Source organism: Acyrthosiphon pisum, chromosome A2 (genome assembly GCF_005508785.2).
Source record: "Acyrthosiphon pisum isolate AL4f chromosome A2, pea_aphid_22Mar2018_4r6ur, whole genome shotgun sequence".
In the NCBI taxonomy this organism is placed as follows: Eukaryota; Metazoa; Arthropoda; class Insecta; order Hemiptera; family Aphididae; genus Acyrthosiphon; species Acyrthosiphon pisum.
The window spans coordinates 30,950,583-30,959,086 of NC_042495.1; the positions used below are offsets into that span (position 1 = coordinate 30,950,583).

At 31.7% G+C, this 8,504-nt stretch overlaps 1 protein-coding gene across 2 annotated transcripts in view; it reads right to left on the minus strand.

The window, feature by feature from the left end:
* LOC103308549 (putative mediator of RNA polymerase II transcription subunit 29) overlaps positions 1 to 8,504 on the minus strand; it is an 81,940-nt gene that overhangs the window by 40,834 nt on the left and 32,602 nt on the right. The gene's annotated exons all lie outside the window — the stretch shown is intronic.

Consider the following 8,504-nt stretch of genomic DNA (forward strand, 5'->3'; position numbering starts at 1 on the left):
GATCCTTGGATGTGGGGAAAGGTATCAATTATATTTTCTAATTGCAGACTAGATTCCTGCAATGGGGATTGCCGATACTCCTACCTCCTGTTCCTCGGGTAGACATCGAGTTTATCGACGCTTTAATTGCATTCGTCCATTCACCACGTGAGGGCCCTCCTTTGTTTGATACCCAAGCGTTAGTCGCTGTACAACTGCCATACCTTAGTACGCCTTTTCCCATTTTTCTCAACTCTTTCCACTTATTGAACTCATTGCACATTAACTCAGTGCGAATTGCACGTGGATTGAGGCTGGTTACGGGACCTAGGCGTGCGCGAGACTGTACTTCTTCCTGGCGTAGATCACGGACTGCTAGTAAGTGTGGGTCTTGGACGAGCGCTTGCTTTTGGGCGATGGCGATATGCTGGTAAGAAGCCTCCCACATCACTCTACCGGTAACATACCGAGACCCCAATATTTTCTTCCCGTGTAGTAGACCGGAAATGGAGTGTTAGCGGGAAGGCCACATATTCCCCTAGTTTCTTGTCTTATCAGCATATCAACACGTTCGAGGAAATTTTTATCAAGAAGGTCGATGGGGGGTGGTTTGCATAGGATATATCAACTTTGGGTAAACATACTGGTCTAGTATGTTGAGTTCTGGTCTTCTCGCAATAGAGGAGAAGTTACTAAATTTCTAACATCCTTTTCTAATTAGGAAAGAAAGCTCTTCATGTCAAAAACTATTTCATCATTAAAATTGACCCCTAAGTATTTTATGCAGTTGCTACCTTCCACCGGAGGAATTACTGAATTGTCTAAGAGTGTTAGACTCTTCGACACTAACTGTCCGTCTTCTACGTTGATGATCGTAGATTTGGTTGGGTTTATATGCATTCCGACGGTAGAGAATAGGTGTTTAGCTATGTTCACGAGAGTGGAGGCGCTAGCTAAGTTCTTGGCCATTATTGTTGAGCGAAACTCAATATATTTATGAAAGGAATATGTTGTGTACATTATTAAGTAAAATCAAATACTTACTATAGCATTTTGACTGCAAGTTCAAATTCTAAATAAGAAAATTGTAAGTAAAAAATGTATTAGGTATTGTACGAATAAAACGAGGGCAAGATAGTTGACAAAGAACGTCACAACCGCTAACAAACCTACATGTCTTGTAGTACACTGTATACATAAATAATGTGTTTTTAACATAACAATTCTTTTCTTTCTTTACAGTTATTAATTAGCCGAATATTTCCCTTTGAAGTTAAAATATCAATATATAGGCATTTGTTTAAGAATAATATTCTTACCGTTAAGTTTGTTTTTGTGTCAATTAAAATAATAAACAGAAAAATTAAATTGTTCTGTAGGATATAAATTTACTATTAAAATATATTATCTACGTTCGTATGACAAGGGGGTCTCATGTGGTTATAGCAAACGTACTCCTAATAATTAATATGGCATTGGTAATTGTTCTAAGCGAGAAATTATCACAATACTAGAGGTACTGAGAGGTAAGAAGTACTTTTATAGTTTTAGTTACATACTAAATTACATATTTAAACAAATTTAATACAATATTTCTACTATAATGTCTAATGGTTATAAGCCAAACTCATAGCCTCTAGCTGAAAATTTAAATCTTAATTTACGTGTACAAAAAAAAAAAATAACCATATTAATATTGGGCATGTTTATGGATTCTAAAGTTTTTCCTGTTAGAAATATAACGTAATAAGAAATATTGTTATATTTCATAATATGTGTTGATTACTATCTTATTAAAATAACACTAATTCTATGAATTCAAATTGTAATTATCTGTTTTCAGATTCTCCGTAAATATTAATAAGCGATCTGTCATAGGATTTGTTTTGATATGTAATAAAAAATAATAACATAATATACTAACCTTTTTTACGATTAACATCGTTTAATTCATCTATATTTCCAATATTTCATACTCTTAATAATTAATATAACATTTGTAATTTTTATAAGTGAGAAATTATTAAATAACTATGTAATACATTATTTACTATTAACATAACAAACCACATATTTAAACAAAATGAATACAATTCGTCTACTTTAATGCCTAATGGTCATAAGACATAACTCATAGTTAATAGCTAGCGCCTAGGAATGTAAATCTTTCTCTAGTTATAGAGAATAAATTAGGCTTAATATTTGGGCTTAATATGAATTTTTTTTCTGTTAGTAATATAAAGTAATAAGAAATATCTTTATTTTTCATAATATGTGTTTATTATTATTTTATTAAAACAACACTAATTCTATGAATTCAAATTGTATTTATCTGTTTTAAGATTCTATCGTGATTCGTCGTGATGTATAATAAAAAAAAATAATGACATACTCACATTGTTTACGTTTAGCATCGTCTAATGCATCTATATTTCCAATATCCCATAGTCTTAATAATTAATATAACATTTGTAATTTTTAAAGTGATTAAATATTAGATAACTATGTAATTATTTATTTACAAGTTACATAATGAATTACATAGGTATTTAAACAAAATTAATACAATTTATCTACTATAATTCCTAATGGTTATAAGACATAACGCACAGCTAATAGCTAGTGCCTAGTAATGTAAATCTTAATCTAGTTATATTGAATAAAATAAGCATAATATTGAGCATGTTTATAGATAGTGAAGTTATTTTGTGTTAGAAATATAATGTAAAAATAAATCTCATTTTATTTCATGATATGTGTTGATAACTATTTCATTACACTAATTATATGCATTCAAATTGTAATTATCTGTTTGAATATTGTCCATAAATACGAACAAGCGATTTGTCATAGAATTTGACTTAATATGTAATGATTAAAAAATAAAATATACTCACTATTTTTACCTGTACCGGCAGTGGTTACTTCATCCATATTTCCAATAATATAAACCATAAGACATAAAGCTAACATAATAATATTTTTTTCCATGTCTTTAAGTATCAATAATAAATTAATGATAACGACAGCGTTGAATAACAGAAAGCAAAAATAATACTAAAAGTTGTACAACTACAATTATATCTAAAAGGTTATTCTGCAAATACGGAACAAAATATGTGTATTTATTGTATGCAACAGAATAAAACATTTGGGAAAATAATAGTTTGTTGTTTATAATACGCACAGTACAGTTGTGTACATGTCTACCGCCCGTCGTAGCTGAGAACTGAAACTTGTAGACGGTAATTGATATTGCGAAATGTCGAAACGAAAATAAAATAATTAAAACTAGTTTTCAGCTAAATTGATTTTATTTTTTGGTGTGACTAAAAAAAAACCGGGGCTTTGAAACCGGTATAAACAGTTAAAAACCGAAATCGAAAACAAAATCAAACCTGAAACCGGTAAAAATTAGATACTGGTATTATAATTTAAACAGAAACCGAATTTTAATTTAGAAACTGTGTTTTGGTATCTTGAATATTTGGGAATATTTACTTTTCACAAAAGGCGATTGAAACCCTCAATCCTGCGATTTAAATAAATTAATAAACCAAGAATGAACGTAAATAGTCCAACCGTCCAGGCCTTGAAACTGATTTTAGAAACCGGAAAAGCCATTTAAAAACTGAAACCTAATACAAAATTAAAAACGAAACCGGAAAAAATTGGAAACCGGTATCAAATCCAAAACCAAAACTGAAAAAAATAAATTGGAAACTGGTATACAAAATTGAAACCAAAACCGAAATTTCTTAATACCATGAAACGGTGCACGTACTCTACATGGCACCATAGCGTAATAATGGGTAACTCTTATTTTATTTCAGTATAAAATGTACGTGTTTATTTCCATTAAGTATATGAATGAATTATATAATTTGCAATAGGTGGGAGGAGTCCAAAGGCCAGCCGCTCGTGGGGATCCCCGTACAAGAATATGAATGTTTTTCTTTACAAGGTTAGATACAATTTATGGGATGGGGAAGAGGCTAAAACACATCGGGACCGCTTAAATAAGTAGCGTCCGCTCTATGGGCCTCATCCGGTAAGCGTGGCTGTAACAGGCTCGCTGGGGGGGGGGGGGGGTTAATGTATGTATAGTTGTCCTAAGAAGGACAATTTCCATGTACTTCCCGTGGTTATCCGACGGTCTTAGCCGTCGGCTAGGATGGGTTCAGCTTCGGCGTCGTTGGAGCTGATGTCCCCGCAGTCTTGGTATGCTATTACGGCGTTTCCCTTATTGACGCCTTGACGCGGATTGATAGCACTTCGAGGTCGTTCGTCAGGTGCCCGTGGGTGAGACAATGCCTGATAGCCAATTAGCCCTGAGTGGTACTGAACAAGATACACGCCATCAGTCGTATGGTATAGACCAGGGATGGCGAACCTTTTGATAACTGCGTATCAAATCAAAATGTTTGGTTTGATTTTATTTGCCTCACGTGTCAGAAATTTAATCTAATCGTTTACGAGCTTAGGAAATGGAAAGTACAGATTACAATATCTTACGATATATTCCAATAATAAGTTAAAGATAGTTTCAAATTATCAATTATTTTTTATGGAAAGTGAAGTGACATAGGTTCACCATCCCTGGTATAGACAACTCGCCATTCGTTGTCGGTGGTCTTGCTATAGTTCCGTAGTTGGTCACGTTGGAGCGCTTGATAGCTCGCTTCTACAGCAGGCTGTTCAACTCCGCAGATCGACGTTGGCCGGTTAACTGGATAACGGATTCGGCCGGTGCTTATTCAATTTCCTCAGGCTTCGTTACCTTCTTGCTACGAGATGTTGGCTGCTTAAAGGATTGAATTGAAGTGTAATACATTGGGGAACGCACCGGTATATATAAACGTTCACCGCTGTATTCCGGTTTCTTCTTGGCTGACGGTCCTTTGGTTAGGCAAGCCCAACTACTCTCGTTTCGATGGTCACTTGGTTATAATGCTATTATTTTCCGTTGGCGGAATCCATATGTCTGTCAAAAGTTGTATGTCTTCTTCCAACTGATAATACATGTATGTTGGTCATGAGAATGGCCGTTTTAGTGGTGTGTATTATGTGTGTATTCGTGCCGCAACGGTACTCCTTTTAAAATATGTTTACATATTTCTTCTTCGGTCATATTCTTGTTTATTATATAGCATATTCCTACTATTTTAATTATAAATTCTTTATATGTTTTTGCTTTTGCTAGTTTCAGATTTTCCAATGTTGCCATAAGTAAGTGTTTATTTCCTACTAATGTAAATTCTGTTATTGATTCACTTTTGACTTCGTTCCATGTTATATTTTCGTTTTTTGATTTTAGTTGTTCAAAAAAATCTTCTGCTGAATCTTTGAGATATAGTTGTAGAATAATTACTTTGTCTTTGTCTTTCCATTCGTTCATGACAGCTATAAGTTCAAATTGTTTTATGAATTTATCTATATCCTCGTTTTCTTTTCCTGAGAAAATATCGGGTTTATGGTGAAACGCTATTTTTATACTATGTTTAATTTTTAATGTTTTTTTCAATATTATTATTAGTGTTGATCTGGTCACCCAAAATATTATTGTGGGTTTCTACCTTTAAATGTGTAGGATCTGCTGTAAAATTGTTATTCAACTTTTGATTTACTGGTTCTGATCTTTTGCAAACTTCTAAATTTTGATTATGTTTAGTACTGGACTTATCGTTATTGGACTTATTGTCTTCTTGATTTGACGTTTGTAATTCACAAAGAAGATTTTGGAGTTGGTGTATAATACTAACAGTATCTATATTTTCTGGTTCAGTTTTTTTTCTTATTAGAATCGTCTTCAACAATAGTTACGTTTAACAAATCTTGATCACTCTTTGGTAAATCATCCTCTGTAAAAGTTAAATCTGTTTCGTATAAGCTATCCTCAGCGTCTTCGTAGTTCCAAAAACTTTTTAATGCTGATTTTGCACGATTCCTTAATTCGCTAATTGTCAACGAAATGTCGCTATGTATATTACAAAAATCTAAGACACCCACTATTTCCTGTTTATTTAATAAATTTATCCACGCTACTGTTCGCTGGGAAATTATAAACTCAAATTTCTTTTGTGCTGGTAATTGATTAAAATCTTCTTTTTCTAAAGTTTCAACTACGTATAGAGTGCACAGTGTAAATTTTTGAACAAGTTTTGCTGACAGAGGTATCTTTCCAAACCTGGAATTTGAAAAATAGTTACCTAAATCGACTTCTTCGATTTGCTGTAATAGATTTATTAGATTAACTTCGTTTATTTCGGAATTAAAATCTTCATTCAGATATATTATATTTGTTCTTTCCACTTTTGTTATTTGGTTATTTACGTTACGTTTTATGTAAAATTTGTTATCCATTAAATACTTTTATTTATCGAAACATTGCTTATGTTAACTTACAATAAAATAATTCTTCAATCCTACTCTTTAAATACCTACGCTTTTATTATATTATGTTATCCAACTTACCCTATATATGATTCTTAATATAAATTTTTAGTATACCTATCAACCACGTTACTTTTTTATTTAGTTATACTCCTATTCTTAAAACTTAAAATTTCGTAAATATCCAGAAAAAAATGCAATTACTTAATTTGTATTTTTACTATATAATTTCTCTGATGACATATCCCCTATCTGTATTTTACTCCTATTCTTAAAACTTAAAATCTAGCAAATCTAGTAAAAAAATTCAAACGATTTTATTCTTATATGTAAATTATCTAATAAGGTTATTCCTTTATTTCCTTTACGACTATACTTTTATATTCAACACTTAAAATCTCGTAAAAAAAAAATTAAAATTATTAGGTACCTATACATACATTTTCTAATCCCGTAACTGTTTCAATTATTTTACTCTTAATCTTAATGATTGATATATAATATCATATATATCATAAATTTTAAATAATAAAAAAAAAATCTTCAATTTATTGTTCTCAACACGACTACACTTTAATTTTAATATTTTCCTACGCTTCAATTAACTGAACTTAACAACTAATAACAAAATAAAAATCTAAACAATCGTAAATATCTGTAACTTTATTACTTAAGAACTTCGGCGCCTCCACCAATATGTAACGTGGTCGGGCCAAACCAGTTAAATATAAGATATTCAGGGAAGAAATTAGTTCTTTTGAATATATTTTTACCGTAGCTCGGGAGCACGAATGGTATTAGGATTTTAATATTACAAATAAATAACGATTGGTCTAAACTATTATAAACACAAACACATTTATTATTACTTACAATATACGAACAAAGTTACCAAAAATGTAGGATTGTACGGAGTTCAGGTGGTGATGGAATCGCGGCGAACTGCCTTTTTCTTACATAGCGGTATTGGCCGGAGCCTTACATTCATAAAATATATAAGTGACACCTAAGCTGGAGGGGCTTAATATATTATAGCTAACACATGATATGCCTATTGAGCATATTATGATGTTTATAAAATAAACGTAATGATGTAACATACGTTATAATATATAATATAAATAAAATTGTATTTGTTGGACAAAATAGCGTCAACAATTAATACAAGGCTCCTGATATATTTTTACAAAAGCAGTTGAAAAATATTATATACCATGTCCACAATTTTTTTTAACAACATTTAACAAATTTAATAATTATTTTGTACCCAAAAGTGTATAAAATGATAACTTTTATAACTAAGGATTGAAAATTCAAATCAAGGTTCCACGTAGGTAAATAGGTTATATATAAATTAATTTATTCACAATCTTATATCATCAAAAATACTTAGTACCTAATGTCATAGGCTGACTGACCGTCTGCACTAGGAATCATTTTTCTTATACAATGATATTATATCATTGAATTAAAATTTAACACCATCCATAACAGTGAACCACTTGTAACCTTGTAACTGTATGGCAGAGTGAAACACTCACTTGCCGACCTTTTTTTTATCGAGTTGTACAAGTTCGTTGTTTTTAATAATTATAGCCGAGCATTATAGTCAAGCATTATGGTTACCTATTTAGATACATTAATTTGTTTTCAAAATATATGATGTTTTAGTACAAAAAACCACTAAATATAATTTTAAGCTAATACATCTGTTTCGTGCAGCCAGTCTTACAGGAGATGGTGACCGGATAGGATGATGGTAGAAACAGCGGAAGAAGTTGGTTCTCACAGTCTAGGAGGCCTTCCACAATTAAATAGTTGACTACTTCGGTTTGCTAACTGTTGAAATATACAATTAATATTAGTATTCAAACCATGTAAACACACGTGCGTGTACAATGTCGTTTTCTGATAGATACTTATGCAGTTGCGATATAGCTGTGCAACACTTTTACTATCGCTTTCTATATTGTATACGGATACGGGATGACCTCAACTAATCATATATATAGGGCCTTTGAAGCATGTAAGAATTACTTGCACGGCCACCGTCGTACAGTGCGTATACGGTGTGTGTGTGTACAGTCACGTTAAATTGTCCAGTTGTACGTTATTATATATTATACTTATAC